The sequence below is a fragment of the Lytechinus pictus genome, unplaced genomic scaffold, assembly GCF_037042905.1.
Source record: "Lytechinus pictus isolate F3 Inbred unplaced genomic scaffold, Lp3.0 scaffold_26, whole genome shotgun sequence".
NCBI classification, from domain to species: domain Eukaryota; kingdom Metazoa; phylum Echinodermata; class Echinoidea; order Temnopleuroida; family Toxopneustidae; genus Lytechinus; species Lytechinus pictus.
In genome coordinates, this window is record NW_026974146.1 from 1054397 (window position 1) to 1079633 (window position 25237).

Consider the following 25237-nt stretch of genomic DNA (forward strand, 5'->3'; position numbering starts at 1 on the left):
AGTCGTTTGAGTAAAAATCGGTCTAGTAGTATAGTCACTAGTTACTAGTAAACGTTTTGCATGTTCTAGGTGGGTAGACATTCATACCACAACGCATATCATATTCTGAAATAGGATGTGCAGTATACCACCATGTGAACTTAATTGTGTATAGATATATTAATATATATTATTTACAGAAATGTTGAAGTTTACTTGCAATATATAAAGGAATAAATGAAACTTTCATTGTAATGGTGAAAGTTTCGGATGCGTTTTTTTTTTTTTTTTTTGGACGAATCGTCAAATACTCAAATAACTGAAATAACTCTATGGTTTACATGTTTATATCGTTCCTATATTTTTGTTTCATGTAGTAATAAAGAGACAGCTACATACAGTTGATGATACGACACCTTTTCGTTACCAACCTACAGTGGGAAATCATGTATTGTTTTAAAACGAATTCCACTGAAACTATTACGTTTATTTATTTAGGCCTAAACTGTATTGCTATCATTTACATTTATTGTTACATCTTGAAATAGTTGATGTCAGTGGCGTAACTACGGGGGGCATGGGGGGCACGTGCCCCCCCCCCCTCCCCAATCGGCTGGCCAAAAAAAAAAAAAAAAACGGGGAAAAGGAGAAAAAGAGGGAAAAAGGAAGAGAAACGTAGTGGGGAAAGAAGAAATTATTGAAATAAATAATGAGAAAAACATAAGCATTTTTTCATAACTTTATGAAACATTATTTGCTTCATTGTGTCTTCATTGTTCCTGGGGAGCATTTCATCAACATGTCTGTCCGAAAAGTTGTCAGATTGACATCTTTCCTTGATTTTGATTGGCTGAGAGGCAGTGTTACTATGGTAACTGTCGGATTAAACAGGACTTGTCGGGCAAAACGTCCGACAAGTCCTTTCATGAAACGCTCCCCTGGTGCTCGCATAGACTGTTTAACGAGATATATAATAATGTTTTACTAAAACCTCCCGTTTTCAAATCAATATACAACAAATATATTTCCTCGCAATTCGAGTTATTATTGTTTTATGTAGTGACATATACTTCTTTTTCATGACTACTTAAAGTGATTGCTCTATTATAAGGTCTTAATATAAAACATTTCCTGCCCGTGCTAACGTTTGCATTAGTGGATTGGTGGGATTTCTGCTCTTCATGAACTCCTAAAATCGGTCCCTAAAATGTCAATTTTTCAGATCTGAATATCAAAAATTTTCAGCTCGCGCTTCGCGCTCGCAGCATTTGATTAGTGAGATGCGTATGATAATCATGATTACAATGACTTCAAAAATTGCGTCACGTGTTTAGATGTAATTCTAACAAAATCAGCAAGCGCTTGGCACTCGCATTAGATGACTATGGTGAGATATGTATACTCTTAATGGATTCCTAAAAAACATAGTCCTTAAAATATCCATGTTTGGGGTCAATATAAAAAAAAAATTAAATTCGTGTTTCGCGCCCGCATCATTTGGTTAGTGAAATACGTACGGTCTTAGGGAATTCCTACAAACAAGCCTTAGAATGCCCCTCTTCAGGTCTGAATTTCCTAAATTTTCAGCTCGCGCTTCGCGCTCGCAGCATTTGATTAGTGAGATGCGTATGACAATCATGATTACAATAGCTACAAAAGGTGCTTCATGACTGTGCTTAGATGTAATTCTAACAAAATCAGCAAAGGATGGCACTAGCATTAGATGACTATGGTGAGATATTTATACTCTTAATGGATTCTAAAATATAGTCCATAAAATTTCCCAGTTTAGGGTCAATATATACAAAAATTTTAGCTCGCGCTTCGCACTCGCATTGTTGTTTAGCGAGACAGTTACGTATCATGATTACAAAAAATTTGCTTATAATGTCCCATTTTAGCTCTGAATATCAAAAATGTTCAGCTCGCGCTTCGCATTATCTAATCAGTGAAGTACATATCCGTTTAATGGCACTGCATGTCCTTAAAATATCTCTATTAGGTCAGTATACCTGACAACTGAGCGCGCTTCGCGCGCTCCCTAAGTGACTCAAAATTTTTGCTGGTGCCCCCCCCCCAATGCCGTGACCCACGGTACGCCACTGGTTGATGTATACAAGATACATGGGACCTTGAAATTCATGTTTCACTTGTATTGTATGAAAGAGAGAGATAAGAACTTATCGTCCAAAATGATGCGAACGTAAGAGCATTGTTTTCATATTTATATAGACATTGCCAATAAAGTATATTTTTACAGCATATTTATCTTTAGTATCTTATATTTGTTTTATTTACACCGTTTACACGCATTTTGTTTCTTTTCAAAAATCTATTTGGAGTATAGGCCTATACAATTTGAGCAAGATTATAAGATACATAACCTTTTGATACTTGATATGACTGTTACAAGAGCGGAAGAGCCAATGTTTGTTTAATAGGATTGACGAGACAACTCACTGTTTTGAATAAATTTCAAGCGAATAAAAAAAAAATTAAATAATATATCCAAACACTTACAGATCTAAGTAGGCAGTGCACTCCCAATTAGTAAATGCTGAGTGCTGACTACTGAGTCTACCTCAACTCTATAATAAAAAGCATGTATATCTTTTGAAGAATATATTACCCAAAATAAAACATTAATTTTCTTTCATGCAGAATATGCAATTTAGTTATTGCACAACCAGTGTTCATACGCGGCGATATAGGGGCGTCATCCCCGTAAGATTTGTCAAGCCCTGAAACAAAAAGTAGAAAAGAAAAAAATGGGAGTACCCAGAAGAACGGAGTATGCCTATACAATGCAAGAGATGTTTCTGTGTAAAGTAACTAGACATTACCCATTCGGTAATGGGAGTCAATATTTTGGCACGATTATTACTTAAATTGAAATTAGGGCCCCCTAAGAAATCCTGGATCCGCGCCTGGCTCCCGCTCACATAATTCTAGCAGGGCCTACTCTGATGAGAAGTTAAACGAGATTGAAAGCATCAAAAGATTAAAATAGAAATCGCTCGCGCTTCGCGCTCGCATTGATTCTTTTTTTTTTAAGTGATATTACATTTATTCATGAACACATCATTATAAAATCATTATTAAATTGCCTCTTCTTCATGTGCCTATGAAATAAGATAATTTAACATGTATTTAAGGCACTTATGATTGCCTGGGGAGGGAGGGGCCGCCATTTTTTTCAGAAAAGTACACAGGGGCGCCAAAATCAGGTCGAATTTGGGCCCCCCTCCCTACGAAATCCTGGATCCGCGCCTGGCCATTATTACCTCTGCCATTTTTACCTCTGCCATTTTTACACCGAGCTGCTTTACTGTGTAGTATAAATGCATCTTTCTTCCGATTGAGCTCTACAAATATTTAAATTCAACATAGAGTGGAATCAATAAAGGGCTTTGAGTTGTTTAGAGCTTACGTGTGGCTTTTCTTCAATGTACCACAGCTCCTCTACATGTCAATTGTAGAGTATTTTCTCCTCAATCTATTCCAAGATATCAATACAAACAAAAGTAATGTTTTAAGAGTTCTAAAGACAATAAACTATTTTTGAATACATAAAACCAAAAGGGGAAAGGGTATCCTAGGCATGCTTCTGTTGGGTTATAGCCTTTACTGTGCTAGAGCATTATTACAAACTGCAGAACAATAATAATAATGATTATTATTCTTATTACTATAATAATAATAATAATGATAATAATAATGATAATGATAATAATTATAATAACTTTAATAATTTTAAAGGGGAATCCAACCCAAATAAAAATGTGTTTTTATAAGAAAAAGAAAAATCAGACAAGTTGATAGGTGAAAGTTTGAACAATATTGGACAAACAACAAGAAAGTTATGAATTTTAAAAGTTGAAAATATTGGTAATCACTATACCCATGGAGACTTCAAATTGGCCGCATATGGGATGTCATAGTGATGTAAGGCAAGGACTACTCTTCCATGTACTCCAATACATATTATGGCTAAAATGTCATTTTTCCCAAAAGTTTTATTTCATATTATATTTTTCTTTCATGAGGACATAACAAATTATACTACATGGATTATATTTAGATTACTGCCCCAGGGGAATGGGTACTTAGGAGAAAACCACAAATCCCTCATAATAAAGTACATGGCCTATGGGAAAGTTGTCCTTGCCCCTTGTCATAATTTACTTAATCAGTTGCCAATTTGAAATCTACATAGTATTAGTGATCTCAATTTTAAAGCAGCTATAATAATAATTATAATAATTATACTTGCTTATATAGCGCTTAATACTTACTTTGTCAGAAGTCTCTAAGCGCTCTACAGTATATGCAGCATAATTACCCTGGCTTTAGCAGTGCAGCTGTTACGCGCGCTGCGTTTCAAGGAATAAATTCCTGCCAGGTACCCATTTACCTCACCTGGGTTGAGTGCAGCACATTGTGGATCAATTTCTTGCTGAAGGATATTACGCCATGGTTGGGATTCGAACCCACGACCTTCTGTTTCAAAGTCCGGAGACTAATCCACTGGGCCACAACGCTCCTATAATGTTCTTATTGCTTGTGCGATTTCTTTCAAACTTTCACCATTCTGTTTAATTTATTTTTCTCCTTCCCAACACAACACTTTATGGCCAAGGCTGGATTCCCCTTTAAATTTCTTGATGTAAATTTGAAATGCAAAAAAAGGTTCAATGTAAAATTTTGGTCCCAGGAAATTTAACAAGCAAATAAACAAAAAGGATTGCACTACAAAATGAAGGTTATTTTGGTAACGTTTTTTTTTTTGTCACAACTGCCGGAATTCCAGGGGGTGCTGCCCTTTTCCAGATGAGGGCTTCATGTAGACGATATTCTAAATATATATTGTCAAAACAAAAAAAAGGGTTGAGCAACTTTGACAGGCCACCTCATGTACACGAACTTATTTTATGCGATATAAAACAATGCCTTCTATGTTTTTTTTTTTTGGGGGGGGGGAGGGTTTATTCAAAAGGAGAACGTAAAGCGGCTTTACTGGGTGCCAGGTAAAAATGGCAGAGGTATTAATGGCAGAGGTAAAAATGGCAGAGGTAAAAATGGCAGAGGTAAAAATGGCAGAGGTAAAAATGGCAGAAGTAAAAATGGCAGAGGTAAAAATGTCAGAGGTAAAAAAGGCAGAGGTAATAATGGCAGAGATAATAAGAGCAGAGGCATAAATGACAAGAGGTAAATTTTTCTACAATTTTAAAGAACAGATATATGCTTTTAAAAAGGGGAAACAGTTTTATTACAATAAATTTGTAAGGGTACACGCACAAAATACCAATTTTCGGTAATTTTACACAAATGTATGTAAGATTACACAGTGCAGTAAGATTAGAGGTGTTCTCCAGACTCTGTTGCAGGATTTTTTTATTTTTAAGTATAAATTTTCTAACAACGTAAAAAATGTCGGAGTTGAAAACGGCAAAGGTAAAGATGGCAGAGGCAAATATGAAAGAGATATGGGGTGCTGGTTTGTTAAAAAGCCGAGAAAAAAAGTTTTCACTCCAAAATGAAAGGGAATTTGGTTAAGGGGGGAAATGACACAATTATTTCAACTAAATAAAGTTCTTTTACATGTAGGTCAGAAAAAGAAGTACAACAAAAATAATAACAACTAGATAATAAACAATGTTTTTTCTTCTGTTTGAACAATAACAGAGATTTGTATCAAATCTCTACATTTTAGTATTCCTAGCTGATTACCAATAGGCCCGGGTGCTGCTTATGGTGTACAAAATACCCAACAGCACTTCCGCTTCCAAGGGTTATGACCATCAAGGCGTTTATATCACATTGGATGCAGTGGTAAACGTTCAGGGTCTTCTTTTGTGCAAAGAATCTGAACCAGACGGTCCCCCTCGATCGACCCCAACTTGGTACCAATCAAAACAAGATTATTATTAATCAGTTACATATTCAGTGCCAAGCCTGAACGCATGCTTATTTTGTCATTCAAATATTTAAAAAGAATAGTACAGACGACATTACAAATAAGGACATGATATTTAACCACAATCATTCGTGACAATTTCAAAGTCTAAGCTTTCCCCGCTATGTTCTTTATGTTTTTCCCCTCTCTGTCTCTCCAACTCTTTTATGTCTACTCTTCCTCCTTTTTGCATCGGTAAACCTGGCAAAACTTTAGAAGTAAAAACAACAGCCAGACAAAAAGGGAATGTTATAAAATGATGAATGAGAATAGTGCAGTTTCATTTTGCTTCTGATAAATTGAATGAAAAAATATATGTCGTTTGATTTCTTTTTAAAAAGCTTTCACGGTACACCTCCAACGAATTTGTAAACAGCATTGTTAGGCCGATGAAGACATAATGATATGATGAAATGACATGCACTTCTAATCTAATCTATATGTACATGCGTGGGCTTTTTGACAATTCATTGCATGGGGGTGAGACTGGCCATATCTTACCTAGAGCTGTCATTTTACCTCTGCTGTTATTACCTATGCCATTTTACCTCTGCCTTTTTTTTACCTCTGCCATTATTACCTCTGCCATTATTACCTCTGCCATTTTTACCTCTGCCATTTTTACACCGAGCTGCTTTACTGTGTAGTATAAATGCATCTTTCTTCCGATTGAGCTCTAAAAATATTTAAATTCAACATAGAGTGGAATCAATAAAGGGCTTTGAGTTGTTTAGAGCTTACGTGTGGCTTTTCTTCAATGTACCACAGCTCCTCTACATGTCAATCGTAGAGTATTTTCTCCTCAATCTATTCCAAGTTATCAATACAAACAAAAGTAATGTTTTAAGAGTTCTAAAGACAATAAACTATCTTTGAATACATAAAACCAAAAGGGGAAAGGGTATCCTAGGCATGCTTCTGTTGGGTTATAGCCTTTACTGTGCTAGAGCATTATTACAAACTGCAGAACAATAATAATAATGATTATTATTCTTATTACTATAATAATAATAATGATAATAATAATGATAATGATAATAATTATAATAACTTTAATAATTTTAAAGGGGAATCCAACCCAAATAAAAATGTGTTTTTATAAGAAAAAGAAAAATCAGACAAGTTGATAGGTGAAAGTTTGAACAATATTGGACAAACAACAAGAAAGTTATGAATTTTTATAAGTTGAAAATATTGGTAATCACTATACCCATGGAGACTTCAAATTGGCCGCATATGGGATGTCATAGTGATGTAAGGCAAGGACTACTCTTCCATGTACTCCAATACATATTATGGCTAAAATGTCACCTTTCCCCAAAGTTTTATTTCAAATTATATTTTTCTTTCATGAGGACATAACACAATATACTACATGGATTACTGTATATTAAGATTACTGGCCCAGGGGAATGGGTACTTAGGAGAAAACCACAAATCCCTGATAATAAAGTACATGGCCTATGCTATGGGAAAGTTGTCCTTGCCCCTTGTCATAATTTACTTACTCAGTTGCCAATTTTAAATCTACATACTATTAGTGATCTCAATTTTAAAACAGCTATAACTTTCTTATTACTTGTCCGATTTCTTTCAAACTTTCGCCATTCTGTTTAATTTTTTTTTTCCTTCCCAACACAACCTTTTATGGCCAAGGCTGGATTCCCCTTTAATAATGTTTATAATAATATCAATAATGATGAATATAGATTTAAAGATATAAATAGAAAAGTTGCTTTATAATACAAAAAAAACGCAGTTTGCCTTGCCGATGGCTTAAAACACGATATTTTTTTATTTAGTGTCGAAATACGGAGAGGGGATGGGGTAAATTTGGAGGGCTCCCATGGGCATAGGCTTAAATAAACAAAAAACTTTCCTCAGGAAACATGCTGACTGATGTGTCATACATCTGTCTTTTCCAAGTCGATAATACAATTTCAACTGGTTTTGTAAAGTAGCGGGAATGCAGATATACCTGTATATTTTAATAAAGTTAAAATATGGATTGAGGTGGGGTACATTCATCATGATTCATGAATTCATGGCCCAGAGCTTCATTAAAGCAGTAACCTGCAAAGCAATGTCTCCTGTAAATTTTCCAAGAGAAACAAATTAGATACAAATAAAAGAAATGGTGTTTTACCGATACCGAAATGCATTTTTCCTGTATATATCATAGATTACGGTGTGGCAGACACACCAACAAAAGCGTACGAGAAGCCGATGGAAGCTATTATGTTATCTCGAATGACATACCATTGATCGCTTTATTGTCGGATTCGTGAGTGTGACTGTGACATAGAGGTTGTTTGGTCTCGTTTTAGCGCAATATCACGTCATACATTTTGACATATTTGCCCTCTTTCTAAGCAAATTATGACACCAATACTGTCATGAAGCATATCAATGTTTTCGCTAATATATTCTCTTTCATGTAGAATGTTGACATTGTGGATTAATTGCTGTTATTTATAAAACAGTTGAGGATTCATGAAAAAATACTCTGTTTTGAATTATAATTTGCATAATTTATGCAAATTAGGTAATAATAAACAAGGATATCCCAATCACTTTATGACAATTTTCTTCCCTTTCTTTATACCCTTAGTCTTTATTTCCAATTTTACGGCAGTTCTGGTTAAATATATAATCTTAAATACTTGTGTAGTGTGGCCGAGTGTTCTAACATGTCTACCTCACAAATCAGTCAGAAACAAGCAAACTCATATTATATTGAACTAAACTAAAAAATGAAGATGTGGTGTATTTGTATGAAAAGAATACTTTGTTATTCATTTCTAGTTATTGTACAGATTACTGTATACTGTGCTTTATAGATAACAGGCAAGAAAAAAAAGTTATATTTCTTGCTGTGTATAGAAAAGTGACTAACCAACTTTGCCATGTATATATAAATTTATGTTTAAAAAAAAATGCATTTTTTGAAATGAAAGAAATACAGATGTAATTCATGTTCTTGTATTTCTATTGCAACTGACAGAAGAACAACATTTATTAATCTTATATTTTGTTCAAATAAACAAGTTAAACGTTTTCATTTGTAAAATAAGAACAAAATGATTAATGTTCTTTCGGGATAATTCCATTTTGGCAAATTTCAAATTATCAAAAAAAAATTGTTTTACTGACAGTTGCAAAAGTTGCAGATAATGCTTAAAAATATATATATTTATGAATTTCCTACATCAAAGAAAGTACTCATCCTCATTTTGTGAATCCAAAAGTTTTCGGAAAACTACTTTTGACAAATTAAAAAAAAATAAAGATGTTGACCAAAATGAAGTCTAGTAGTGCTCTGCTTTATTGGTCTGCAATGCAGACCTCACTAGGCATTGCCTTCACAAATAATACATTCAAATATATTCAAAAATAATGTCACATGATAAATTCAACCAATAGAGAAACAGAGAATGGGAGAACCCAGAAAAGTGGAGGAACCAAGGGTGAAAGGTGAACCAATGAGGATGAGGTAAGATGATATGAATGAAGAATAATGTTCTGAATGTAAATGAGAAAATAACAATAGAAACATGTGAAGCTGTATGGAGTTGGAATGGCAATGGAATGATGTGATGAAGAAGCTAAGGAATGAGAGAAACAGGTGTGTGACAGAGGCATAGAAATGGTAGTGAAGAGAAGTATGGAAAGCAAAGTGTGAAATAAACAATTATATTAAATAAGGCAAAATTCAACTCTTACATAAACTTCCTTCTTCACTAAAAATGTCCTCATTTTTATAAGTTTCAAATTGATACATTTTTTTTTTTTTAATTTGTCAAAAGTAGTTTTCCGAAAACTTTTGGATTCACAAAATGAGGATGAGTACTTTCTTTGATGAAGGAAATTCATAAATATATATATTTTTAAGCATTATCTGCAACTTTTGCAACTGTCAGTAAAACAATTTTTTTTTTGATAATTTGAAATTTGCCAAAATGGAATTATCCCGAAAGAACATTAATCATTTTGTTCTTATTTTACAAATGAAAACGTTTAACTTGTTTATTTGAACAAAATATAAGATTAATAAATGTTGTTCTTCTGTCAGTTGCAATAGAAATACAAGAACATGAATTACATCTGTATTTCTTTCATTTCAAAAAATGCATTTTTTTTTTAAACATAAATTTATATATACATGGCAAAGTTGGTTAGTCACTTTTCTATACACAGCAAGAAATATAACTTTTTTTTCTTGCCTGTTATCTATAAAGCACAGTATACAGTAATCTGTACAATAACTAGAAATGAATAACAAAGTATTCTTTTCATACAAATATTTTCTTTTGCGGATGCGAAATGAAATCCTCAGATCACTAAATTGACTTTCTCTTTTTTTTTTTTTTTTTTTTTCTAGTAGTGCTCTGATTTATTGGTCTGCAATGCAGACCTCACTAGGCATTGCCTTCACAAATAATACATTCAAATATATTCAAAAATAATGTCACATGATAAATTCAACCAATAGAGAAACAGAGAATGGGAGAACCCAGAAAAGTGGAGGAACCAAGGGTGAAAGGTGAACCAATGAGGATGAGGTAAGATGATATGAATGAAGAAGAATGTTCTGAATGTAAATGAGAAAATAACAATAGAAACATGTGAAGCTGTATGGAGTTGGAATGGCAATGGAATGATGTGATGAAGAAGCTAAGGAATGAGAGAAACAGGTGTGTGACAGAGGCATAGAAATGGTAGTGAAGAGAAGTATGGAAAGCAAAGTGTGAAATAAACAATTATATTAAATAAGGCAAAATTCAACTCTTACACTTGTTTTCACTATATCGACATAATATGCAAATTTATGCAAATTACTTGCTTATTTGCATAGATACAGCGTGTTTCTTTGGATGAATCTTTTTCTTTTGACTCAAGGAAAATTTGTGCCAAGTGGGACATTTGTACTAAAAAATGCAGCGTTCAACCTCTTAACAAGTCTACTATCTAGCTGTTAATAAGGCATATCAACTGCTTGGAATTGTAAAGAGAACTTTCACTCAACTAAACAAATCTACCTTGCCAATTCTCTTCAAGACATTAATTAGGCCACATCTGGAATATGGGAGCGTCATCTGAAATGGTAGATTTACAGAACATGCCAAGAAGGTTGAGGGAGTACAGAGGCGAGCAACAAAACTAGTGAAGGATTTGAGAAACTTACCATATGAAAGGAGACTCAGGGAAATTAACATGTACTCACTCTATTATAGAAGGAGGAGAGGAGATATGATAATGAACCACTAGATTATGCATGGATTAGTCCAACATTTTTCCGGACCATTTTTTCTCCAAGTCTGGTAGTAACTCTACAAGAGGTCACTCCATGAAATTATTGAAATCCCATAGCAAACTGGATGTGAGAAATAAGTCTTTCAGTAGAAGAGTAATCAATGACTGGAATAGTCTTCCTGAAAACCTAATACAAATGATAACAACAGACAAATTTAAAAGAAATATTGATATATTTTGGCAAAATAAGCACTTTGAGCTTCCATGACTCCTCACGCAAGCTCATGAAGTAGTAGTTTTCAGTGACCAATCCTACATACAAGAAGCGACCGGGAGTTACAGGCTTGCGCCTTCATCCCGTACCAGATGATGATGATGATGAAGAAATCTATGAAAGTTCATTCACCTGTCAAGTGCCGACATCAATTGAGTGCGCTAGTCAAAAAACATATCAGGTTTCATAACAAGATTCTGAATCCCGTAATTGCCATCTAGCTCTATGTCGTAAGGGCCAAAAGGTGTATTCAAAAGTGAAAAAAAAAACTGTCCCCAAAAACACAGACAATCTCAGTTCCTCAAGACATGACTTGTCCTGGTTTATGGCTTGTTTTCTGGAACAATCCCAATTTTTGGAACAGCGCTTCTATCTGTTTCTTAGTAACGTTACTCCTGATAAATACGATTTGAGAAAAATTGGTCATGTGGCTGTTGACCCTCAGGCTCGTGGGAGACCCCTAAGGCTATAAAACAAAGGTTGGCAATTGGGCAATTCCATGATAATGGAATTACAAATCAGAGAATTTTGGCTGTTATTTTTGCTCACAGCATCCAGATATCTCAATATTTCCCATTTTCTGAACTTAATACTATGCATGGCCACTTGTGCTATATTCTGAACCAAGATTTTTAGAAAACCCCTCACACGTTCAGATGTGAATGACGGATATGTGCTATGGTAACGGAATTACCAGAGAAATGAGTCTCTTTGCAACACAAAGTTTAGTAAAAGTTTCTCTGAAATCTACAACACACTAGCTCCAAGTTAATGTCTGCTTCAATTCATTATAATGTCAACTTTATTTTGAAAGTAATTTATTCACAAATATCATCAACACATTTTCATGATCGGTCTTTCTTTTGGTGAAGTACATGGTAACGGAATTACACCTAATGGTAACGGAATTACACATAATGGTAACAGAATTACACATAATGGTAACGTAATTACACATAATGGTAACAGAATTATACATAATGGTAACGGAATTACACATAATGGTAACGGAATTACACATAATGGTAACGGAATTACACATAATGGTAACGGAATTACGCCTCTGACATTTGTGATGGAAATTGTTATTTCTAGGCATTTATGACTGAAGAAATGCCTCAATAAAGCTTGTTTATGTATTCTTCTCTAATACTTGACACGAACTCAGTACTTCATGTCTATATTAAATATCAAATAAAATACAAGCGGGCATTTTCACGGTAACTGACATTACACGGCAAAATGTTTTCACACCTTTCATTGTGTGTATCTCTAAAACAACAAATGATGGGAGTTTGCTATTGATAGAGTTAATAAAGTGAACCTTGCTGTATACTCTGATACTAAGTTTTTCTATGTAACCACATTTTTTTATGCATCAGCAAGCAAAAATGTGTCGGTAACTGACATTATGAAAAAGGACATGCAATTTTAGGGTGTTCATTAAAAGAGAAATATCTCATGTCCCTGAGTAGATAGAGTAATAATTTGAATATGTAAATATACCTCCGTCACTAGGTTAAGATGTGTCAAAATATTAAACAATTCGTTTTTGTCTTCTGGGGGCTATGATAATTTTTCTGCAACCATGCTGGTAACTGACATTACACTTAATTTGCCATAGAGATAACACATGGAAGTCAAATGTGTGGAATCATTGCATTGTATCTTCTGTGCAGGGCTTCACATGAAAGTGAGCTTGGTGTGGAAGTATACCCGAGTTTCTAGGAACATTTCAATGAAAACACTTTTTCTTTTTCTTAATTCCTGTCTTTGATTTGAACATTTTTATCATTACTTGTCGGTAACTGACAATACACATTAACATTTGCCAGTGCTATATGATTTTCAAAGGCATAATTTTCTTGGTACTTATATGTGAGGCTTTTTAAAATCATAAAAGTTTCATAATACTTCACATTTTTAATTATCAAAAGATAAATGTATGTTTTACTTACTCGGGGGGGGGGGGGTCATAGCAGCTTCATGTTTTCCTTTAGTAATTTAATATTGCATTGACTGTACACATGGATTTTTATGACTATACACCCATAATATATTCATCAGTTTTATATTGACTTTTTAAACCTTTTCCTTCTCCAACCTCCCCCTCAAAAAAAGGCAAATGAATAAGGGTCTCCTCCCCTAGGCTACACAAACCCCTCCCCCGAATCTCATGCAGCCATGTAGTTTTATTGATTTCTATTCTGGTCAGTGCAAGCAATGCTTGTTCATATCTGTCGGATTTCTATTCTCTTCATAATTTGTTTAATCATTTTTTGTTTTGCTAATTTCTTTTTTAAGCTGTCAACAAAAAATAAACCCCAGCTTCTAAACTGAAACTGAATTATTTGTAAATTAGAAAAAAAAAAACAGTTAGTAGATCCATGCAACATTGATCAGAACTGTCAAATTTCACTTTTCATCTATACTTGTAAACCAAAAACAAAAATTGTATCACACATCCACACTACTAACAGGCATAAAAACCAGGAATTTACTTTTAGCGAGGCAATGCTCAAAAGAATCCTAGAAACTAAAAAAGGGACCCTGGAAATCCCCTTCATCACAATGTTAAGCTTAAAAAATATTGCAGATTTAGGCAATACAATAGCAAGCTCCTTCTGGTGTGACTTTTAAAGTGAAAGACTTGAATAACAAGTATACAATATTTCTTCACCATAAAATTGACCACATATTTGCATTTCAATATTGGTAACTAACGTTTTATCATGGTAACTGACATTACATATCGGTAACTGACATTACATTTTCCACTTGGTAACTGACATTACATATATTCAATGGTACCCTATGGCTTCATTGTTAATTGGTAATCTTTAATTTTGGTGTAGAAGGGAGGAGTGTTACCTAGAGAGGAAATCTACCAAGTTTCATATAATATATCCTCTTTTCCAGGAAATGAGAAAAAAAAGTTCATGTTTTCGATAACTGACATTACATACCATATCACATATTTCATCAATGTTTTTTTATCAGATGAATGAATTACTGGTGTTTCTTTCTGTGGGATTTTAAAAAGTGTTATAATAGCAAGCTAAATCACAGGCGAAAACATCATGATCAAACCAGTTCTTTAAAAATCTGTCAAAACAAATTATGCATCAATATACTATTTTCAACACTAATTTTTATCCATACTTTGGCAGCCATTTTTAAATAAAAAATGGCTGCCAGAGTCGGAAAAAATTTTGTCTCAGAAACTTCAGATCTTGTATTATTAAAAAACATAAAGCATTTGACATGAATATCAACTTGATTTTTTTGCCTCTGTGTCCATCTGTGGTGAAAATGCCCAATATTACATATAGTATGTAATAAGTGGCTCTACCATGAATAAACAGAATTTCACAAAATATTAGGAATCATTGGTAATTAAATTTAAGTTCATTTTCAACTTTAGGGGTATTAGGACTTACTAGACACTTTTTGGCTCCTGTACTGATGAAAAGAATTATGCATAGGCCAAAAAACATTGATAATACTCATGGTAATGGAATTACATGAACTACAGCCATATGTGAACACATCAGAAATTTTACAAAAAACTGAGGACAGTATATGATCAGATCTGCATATTTAGTCAAAAATTTGTGTGTAGTTTAAGATATTCTAAAGTCTTTGAATATTCCAAAGAAACATATATTTACATACAATTGGCATCTTAAAATGGTTAAACTGAAAACTTTCTATTTGGTTGTTCAATAAATGTACTGAAAACGAGAAACAATGCTGAAACCACATGAAAATAGTGTTGACATTCACATTTTGAAAGCAATAACCAATAAATTGGTTCTTAATTAGTGCCCCAATTAATCTAATTCTCTTTGAAAGTAAGGATTCTTTTTCTGTCTATAAGTGGCTCACTGAGGACTGCAATTATAGCAGATCTGAGTATAAAGTCAATATCTTCCGGACAGATGTATTTTCCAAATGTGACACTGAGAAACTGCAGTGATTTGATGATCATATATGTCATATTCGTGACCTCAGGTGATTTTCTTAGGCCATGATTTTTTTTATTTTATCTGTATTAAAATTTCTTTATCTTTCATATAAAATTTGAAAATTTATCCAAGATGAATTTTTATCTTCCATATCTAAAGATATGTGACAAAGCAGTGCCAATGTTGTAGACATATTCATAGTGTATCCAACCATTGCATCATAGATGATGTGCTTGCGCCAATGTTCCTTTGAAGAAAAAAAATGAACTTCAATTGGGTGGAGGCTATTCTCTATCCAATTTCAATTTGCTCAAAACTTTAAAATAAAAATAAAGGAAAAATAATAAATTATGTCATCATGAGAGTACTACTCTAACATTATTCTTGTAGAGTAAAGAATATTTCAAATAATTTCAATGACTAATATTGTCTATGAAATGAAATGAGGTAGGAAATGATGTGAAATTGACTTCTAATTTAAATAAAGTATTGTTAATTTTTTCAATTAAATTCCTGTAAGCACAGAATTTGATTGATGCAATCTCACTCATTTGCCGAACCTCATGGCAGAAAGGCTTTTCATTGGTTGAATGAGATGAGTGCTATGAAAAACACCCTTTCTCATTGGTAATTGCTTCATAATTAGGCATGTGTCACAGAGATAAAATGAAGATAAAATGAAGATAAAATGAAGATAAAATGGTTATTAGAATAACATTTAGGAAAGAACTTTAGGTTATTGTATAACACTTATTTTAATAGAGATAAAATATTTAATTTATCTAAGACAAATGTATCTCAGAATACTATCACTGTCTCTTTGAATTTCTTTCACAGCAGAATGTTGTACATTTCTACCCATTTCCAATTGAGTTTGTCTTCTGTTATGTTGCTGGTCTCAGATGTTTGTTGTTGATGACATTGTTGGTCTCAACATTATCACCATCCTCTCCTTAGAGGAGTGTTCATTCTGTGTATCATCCTAACTTGAGGGGTCATTGGTGTTACTCACTGATGCCATCCCTGAAGCAGTGATTATTGGATGATGCTGACTTTGCATGATTCTGAACATCCATTGCATAGGGGTGGAGAACAGTATTGGTTTAGTGCTAATAAAAACATCTTGAATTATCTTTGTCAAAATCCACCATACTTTTGGAAATGTCATCTGTATCAAGATTTAGTATGATGTTTTTGGCATGTGACTCTTGCAACATCTGCAAATTATGGATCTCACTTCACCCTTTTCCACTTGTTACTTTTTACTGATCGCTACACTGTTTGCCAATGACAGAGTCTGGTCCCTCACCATGGCTTGTTGCAAAGAATTTCAAATTTTCTGATGCAAGGAAAGTTACACAGAAGATATTGCTTAAATTATTAGGCAGTACCATCTGAAAATATATAGCCACTTTGAAGCATAGAACTACTCCCAGCCATCACAGAATTTTATTCATTTTTTTTACTTAAAACTTCACTACAGACTGTCAAGGGTTAGTTGATCAGAGGCACTTACAAAAGAATGAATGCTATTATTTTCCAAGGCACACGCAGTGAACATGGTCACTTCATGATTGTGCGTCAAGTATTTTGGATCCCATTAGGACTGGTTTTTGGCAGTGACATTTTTGGCAAAATCAATCTGGATGACAATTTTGTTTAGATCATCCTGCATAATCATTCTTCTACTCCTCCCCAAGAATTGAATGCTCATTAATCATTTGTAAGGCATTCACCTACATTGTATGCTCCATCTATTTACTTTATTAATGCCGATGTACATTATCTTGCCTTTATTCTGAATGTTTTACTAAATGGGAGCTTCATGTCAAGTAATTGTATAATCTCATCCTGATTTGGAGTGTAATTACTAATCAGAAGGTTGTTAATGTTCAACTATGAACTACAGCTCTAAGATATCTACATGCTAATGGAACAAAATGGGCACACCCCTTCAAAAATATGATAGTGGTAATTCCGTTACCATGTAATTCCGTTACCACAGTTACAGCAGAATTAGAAATGATATTTTAAAAAATGTCTTTAGAAAGTCACATGAAATCAGAGAATTCAGAATTATATAAAATTCAAGTAAGGATTTAGTTCATAGGAAAAACTTTTTCAGTTTTATGGTAACGTAATTACATCCGTTTTTTAGTAGATTACAAAATTTTCTCTGAGAAATCTGAAAATACCCATGATAAAGACATTTGCTACTGGTAATTATTAAACCTTCACACACAAAATTAGATGACTTTGAACCAAAAATGTAAAACATTGTTTTAGATATCAAATTTATCCAAAATAATGTAAAATATATGTTCTCTAATTGAAAATGATCATCAAATTCAAAAGATTGTTCAGCAAAAACCCTTAAAGATATTTGAAAAAGGTTTTCAGTAGAGGCGCTGGTCCAAAAATTGGGATTGTCCCAGAAAACAAGGATATCTTCATAAACCAAGACGAATCATGTCTTGATAAATTGAGACTGTCCATGTTTATGGGGACTTTTTTTTTCACTTCCCCCTATGGGACAAAGACATCAATTACGGGAATTGAGAGTGCTAAAAATAGATTCAGTGACCTCAATTCCCCCCAGTTCACCGTCTATTTTACATGACTTACCTCTTCCAATAATCTTGTTATGAAACCTGATATGTTTACATTGACTAGCGCACTTGATTGGTGTCGGCACTTGACAGGTGAATGAACTTTACTAGATTTCTTGTGTGAAGAAATCTTTAAAAACTGAGACAGTCCCTGTTAACTGGGACGATCCCAATTTTCTGACCAGCGCCTCTACTGGTTTTCAGTTCCTTAAAATATAAGGTTTTGTGTAAAAAGGACACTCACATTCAGATGCATATTATTAATTTTGAAATTTACTGTTTTTACCCTCTCCCATACGGAATTGCCCAATTACTACATAGCAATTAATTGAAAAAAAACATGTCGATCATCTCACCTGCATCATGATCTGCAGCTATAGTATTATCTGATCATTCTTCCCAGTCCTAGGCCAACAACCTGACCATGCTGACGTGATTCGTGAACTTGACGAAAGAAGTCCAATTCAGAACTCGATTAATCCAGTCATGCCAGTGCAGTAGATCTTGTTGTTTAACGACTGATTCTGAACACTTGATCAACATTCCAGCACTTTAATAGTAGATGTCTCCATGATGATGAAAACAATGACCACCAATGAACTGTCAAAGTTCGGAATAGATGAGGAAGAAGAGTTAGTCAGTACGCGGCCAATGACCAAAATGGCCGATGTTGACAGACACTTCCTGCAACGTGTCACGGGGAATCCCCGAGAAAAACTGTTTCCTAATCGACATACAGATGGCGCTATTTAAAATCTGTGGAAGATAAAATCCAATTTTTTCCGGGCATGTTACTGTTGTTATTCAGCTAACTTTTTATCGGGGGGGGGGGGGGGCACTTCCATTGACCAGTGGATACCATGCGTGAACATTGGGTTTAAAAAAGCACCCTAAACATATATTTTCCATGTTCTGAAAATGCACCCCTTAACAAGTATTGACGTGTGAAACCGTACCCTTTTAACAAGTATGAAAAAAAAAAACAAATAATAAACGATACCCTTCAGTGACAAGCATTCCCTAAAAATATTTATATCTAAATAACATAAATACAGTAAAATTCACTAAGCAAAATGCTGAAAATTTCACCAAAATCGGATAACAAAATTATTGAATTTTAAATTTTATCAATATTTTGTGAAAACGTTTATATGCACACCGCCATGAATATTCTTGAAAGGCTCTGTCTTTTTCTTGTCGATGTACATAGCATGTCATGATCTTTACCTCTGCCATTTTTGCTTTTGCCATTTTTACCTCTGCCATTTTTACCTTTGCCATTTTTAAATCTGCCATTTTTACCTTTACCATTTTATCTCTGCCATTTTTACACCGAGCCTAAACCCCGTTTCCCTAATCCTTACCCTTGTACCCTTTTCGTAACCCTAGCCCTAAAAAACGACTATGAAAAATATTGAACACATAGGCCTACATTATCTACTAAAAACAAAAAAGAAACAACGAAATTGCACGATACAGTGTACAAGCCTATACAATGCGTATGAAAAAAGGACAGTTTTGAAAAGTCTATCAAAACTTTGTTTCAAATTACGATATGTGTATTTTGATGTCAATAGATGCTCTGAAGTCTTATCTTCCAAATGCCATAAAAATAGTTTCATTCATGCTTGAATACACACGGAACATTTTGGCAGATGTAAAAGAAAAAGGCTTGCGCCAAATGGCAGAAAAAAAAACGTTGACGATCGGATATATTGCTAGTCAGCAGACTTCCTCTCAAGCTTTTCATTATCTTTGTTCGTCATTTTCAAACTATCCTTTCATAATCCATTTACAAAGCATTCATGTATTTGAATTGTTTTGTATTTTTAATATCTTTTAGCATTCAGAGATGTGCATACTATAATGGGTGAGCTTGTAATTTATTCAAATCTTTTTATTATGTGAAACAAATGTTATGGTGCTTTTTAAATGCATGAATCCTATTGTTAATGGGATATTGATTCCTTGAACAAGTAAAATTATGTGCTTGACAGGATGCTGAGAACAGTTTGTAACAGGGGTGCTGGTTTACATTTGATATGCAAAAAAAAAAAAATTTCAGCTCCTTTTGATCAAGAGAAATTTGTGACAGGCACGAACAAAAAGTTTTTTTGCTACAAAATTAAGGAAATTCTTGTTTAGTATGTATTCTTTACGTAAGTAAGTTTTTTAAGGGGGTGTTGCCTAAGATGAATATTACACGCAGTACCCACAGGGAAATCTTGGGGGCAGGCGCGTAGCCAGGGGGGGCGGTGGGGGCGGTCGCCCCCCCCCCAAAAAAAAAAAAACGTCCCCAAAAAGAAAAAAAAAGAAGGGAAAAAAGAGAGGAGAAAAGGAATAGGGAAGGGAAGAAAGGGAAGAAAGGTAGTTTTGTGTTGTTTTTTTCTTTTTTTTTCTTTTTTTTTTCTCATAAGAGAAACTCCTTCACTCTTGCTCTAAAAATTTTGCTTCCGCGCTGCGCGCGGTTAAATGACAATATTGAAGTTCTCCATTGTTTCCCCACCCTTTCTCTAACCCTGTTTTTCCACCTCAGCTATATTATGTGTTTCTTGCGTTCAAATGTATACATTAGGGCATGGAATTAGAGTAAGGTTAGGCCGAAGTATATGAAGTTATCTTTTTTTTATTGTTTGCACAACTTCTGGTCGGGTCGGCTCCGGGCGGGTAAAATCTTTATATCAATTTCTGCCGTCACCTCCATGAAGTCAACTTTTCCCACTTTTCAGCTTATTACTAAACAACCATAATTTGGGGGCAAACATGTTCCTAATTTAAAAAGAGGAAGGAATAAAAATTTGTGTCGTATTAAATAAAAAAGTACAACATTTTTATCAAATTCTATTAAACTTCATGTCATTTTTTTGCACATTCATCTCCTGTTCTGTTTTGCGCCCTCAGTTTGAAATTTTTAATGACACTTAAGTTTCTTTATAATTCAAAATTAAGCGCTTCAGGATAAGTCAAAGATATTAGGCATCCTGTTTTATATAATTTCAATAAATCACAGAAGTTTCAACATTTTGCGCACTATTTTCCTAGTAATGAAGTTCAGTAATCTTAGAAAATCAATTGAATCAGAGCCGGTGGGGTATTAGAGATATCTGCATTTGATGAAACGTTCGCCCTTTGAAATTTCAGAGTTTCATTGCTCTGCGCGGGGAGGAATATCTTACTCCCGGCATATACACGTATTCTCCTCTGTTTTGCGAGTTAAAGATATGCACTGTCGCTAAATTGTTTGTAATCAAATCTGATCTTTCCAAGGGAAGTATTCAATATATCTTTGAGGGCACCCTTTTCTCGGGACCCTTTTCATGGCAAAAAGATAAAACGCTTTAGCTTCCGCGCTACGCGCGGCGTTATTATTATTTTAATTTGTTCTATTGTATTCCTTTTTGGTGCGTTCACAATCACTTTTGAAAACAAGGTTCAAAATCACAATATAGTCAACTGAATTGGAGCTGATATAGGTACTAGAGACAAGAGAGACGGTTCTTTTTCATTTTATTTTATGAAACACCAAAAGCTTCGCGCTTCGCGCGGGAGGGGGAACTCTCCCTCCCTGCACCCACCCCCTAGGGAGCGCGCTTCACGCGCTCTGTAAGTGTTGGCACGCTTCGCGTGCATTTACCGCCCCCTCCAAAATGAAATCCTGGCTACGCGGTTGCTTGGGGGTCCTAAGCACCCCCAGCACTCCCGCTTCCCTGGGCCCGAAGTGCCTCTATACCTAACACTAACCTTTTCCCTAACCTTTACCCTCGCCATAACCCAATGGACATTTATTAATTTCGGCCACTAAGAGAATTTGCCCCGCCCCCCCTAATTCCCGGATAAGAGTGACCTAAATTAAGTAAACATGTAAAAAAAGGTCATCACAAAGGAAATTAAACAAACACTATCTACGGAAGAAACAAAAGAATAAGATAAATCCAAAAAGAATAAATTATATAAGTTTACAAAGCCCAAACATAATGGGTGGGGGATCACCCACTAGCTCAAAGCATCTACTTACCTAACCCTAAACCCTACCCCCCGCCCTACCCCCTAACTCTAACCTAAACCTAACCCTACCCTTAACCTTACTCCTATAAACCATTCCACATTTTTGAAGAAAAAAATCTCTATCTTATTACATGCCCTTATCCTCACACCTCTCGATCCTTCATTCCACATCTTCATCTCTATCTTATTACATACCCAACCCTCTTACCTCTCCCTTCATTCCACATCTTCATCTCTATCTTATTCCATACCCCACCCTCATACCTCTCCCTCCATTCCACATCTTCATCTCTATCTTATTACATACCCCACCCTCATACCTCTCCCTTCATTCCACATCTTCATCTCTATCTTATTACATACCCCACCCTCATACCTCTCCTCCATTCCACATCTTCATCTCTATCTTATTACATACCCCACCCTCATACCTCTCCCTCCATTCCACATCTTCATCTCTATATTATTACATACCCCACCCTCACACCTCTCCTTCATTCCACATCTTCATCTCTATCTTATTACATACCCCACCCTCATACCTCTCCCTCCATTCCACATCTTCATCTCTATCTTATTACATACCCCACCCTCATACCTCTCCTCCATTCCACATCTTCATCTCTATCTTACTACATACCCAACCCTCATACCTCTCCTCCATTCCACATCTTCATCTCTATCTTATTACATACCCCACCCTCACACCTCTCCTTCATTCCACATCTTCATCTCTATCTTATTACATACCCCACCCTCATACCTCTCCCTCCATTCCACATCTTCATCTCTATATTATTACATACCCCACCCTCATACCTCTCCTTCATTCCACATCTTCATCTCTATCTTATTACATACCCCACCCTCATACCTCTCCTTCATTCCACATCTTCATCTCTATCTTATTACATACCCCACCCTCATACCTCTCCCTCCGTTCCACATCTTCATCTCTATCTTATTACATACCCCACCCTCATACCTCTCCCTCCATTCCACATCTTCATCTCTATCTTATTACATACCCCACCCTCATACCTCTCCTCCATTCCACATCTTCATCTCTATCTTATTACATACCCCACCCTCATACCTCTCCCTTCATTTCACATCTTCATCTCTATCTTATTACATACCCCACCCTCATACCTCTCCCTCTATTCCACATCTTCATCTCTATCTTATTACATACCCCACCCTCATACCTCTCCCTCTATTCCATATCTTCATCTCTATCTTATTACATACCCCACCCTCATACCTCTCCCTCCATGCCACATCTTCATCTCTATCTTATTACATACCCCACCCTCATACCTCTCCCTCCATGCCACATCTTCATCTCTATCTTATTACATACCCCACCCTCACACCTCTCCATTCCACATCTTCATCTCTATCTTATTACATACCCCACCCTCATACCTCTCCCTTCATTCCACATCTTCATCTCTATCTTATTACATACCCCACCCTCATACCTCTCCCTCTATTCCATATCTTCATCTCTATCTTATTACATACCCCACCCTCATACCTCTCCCTCCATGCCACATCTTCATCTCTATCTTATTACATACCCCATCCTCATACCTCTCCCTCCATGCCACATCTTCATCTCTATCTTATTACATACCCCACCCTCATACCTCTCCCTCATTCCACATCTTCATCTCTATCTTATTACATACCCCACCCTCATACCTCTCCCTCCATTCCACATCTTCATCTCTATCTTATTACATACCCCACCCTCACACCTCTCCATTCCACATCTTCATCTCTATCTTATTACATACCCCACCCTCATACCTCTCCCTTCATATCACATCTTCATCTCTATCTTATTACATACCCCACCCTCACACCTCTCCTTCATTCCACATCTTCATCTCTATCTTATTACATACCCCACCCTCATACCTCTCCCTCCATTCCACATCTTCATCTCTATATTATTACATACCCCACCCTCATACCTCTCCTTCATTCCACATCTTCATCTCTATCTTATTACATACCCCACCCTCATACCTCTCCTTCATTCCACATCTTCATCTCTATCTTATTACATACCCCACCCTCATACCTCTCCCTCCGTTCCACATCTTCATCTCTATCTTATTACATACCCCACCCTCATACCTCTCCCTCCATTCCACATCTTCATCTCTATCTTATTACATACCCCACCCTCATACCTCTCCTCCATTCCACATCTTCATCTCTATCTTATTACATACCCCACCCTCATACCTCTCCCTTCATTTCACATCTTCATCTCTATCTTATTACATACCCCACCCTCATACCTCTCCCTCTATTCCACATCTTCATCTCTATCTTATTACATACCCCACCCTCATACCTCTCCCTCTATTCCATATCTTCATCTCTATCTTATTACATACCCCACCCTCATACCTCTCCCTCCATGCCACATCTTCATCTCTATCTTATTACATACCCCACCCTCATACCTCTCCCTCCATGCCACATCTTCATCTCTATCTTATTACATACCCCACCCTCACACCTCTCCATTCCACATCTTCATCTCTATCTTATTACATACCCCACCCTCATACCTCTCCCTTCATTCCACATCTTCATCTCTATCTTATTACATACCCCACCCTCATACCTCTCCCTCTATTCCATATCTTCATCTCTATCTTATTACATACCCCACCCTCATACCTCTCCCTCCATGCCACATCTTCATCTCTATCTTATTACATACCCCATCCTCATACCTCTCCCTCTATTCCACATCTTCATCTCTATCTTATTACATACCCCACCCTCATACCTCTCCTTCATTTCACATCTTCATCTCTATCTTATTACATACCCCACCCTCATACCTCTCCCTTCATTCCACATCTTCATCTCTATCTTATTACATACCCCACCCTCATACCTCTCCCTCTATTCCATATCTTCATCTCTATCTTATTACATACCCCACCCTCATACCTCTCCCTTCATTTCACATCTTCATCTCTATCTTATTACATACCCCACCCTCATACCTCTCCCTTCATTTCACATCTTCATCTCTATCTTATTACATACCCCACCCTCATACCTCTCCCTTCATTCCACATCTTCATCTCTATCTTATTACATACCCCACCCTCATACCTCTCCCTCTATTCCATATCTTCATCTCTATCTTATTACATAC

General features: G+C 35.4%; 1 protein-coding gene across 1 annotated transcript in view; it reads right to left on the minus strand.

Annotated features, from left to right (window-relative positions):
* The window catches only part of LOC129283096 (uncharacterized), a 60809-nt gene extending 42072 nt beyond the window's left edge, over positions 1-18737 (minus strand). The window contains exons 1-2 of the mRNA XM_064115261.1: positions 18396-18737; positions 11160-11375 (exon numbers count right to left, since the gene is read on the minus strand). The gene's annotated coding sequence lies outside the window, so the exon portion shown is untranslated. The remainder of the gene's footprint in view (positions 1-11159; positions 11376-18395) is intronic.
* Between the last annotated feature and the right edge of the window lie 6500 nt (positions 18738-25237).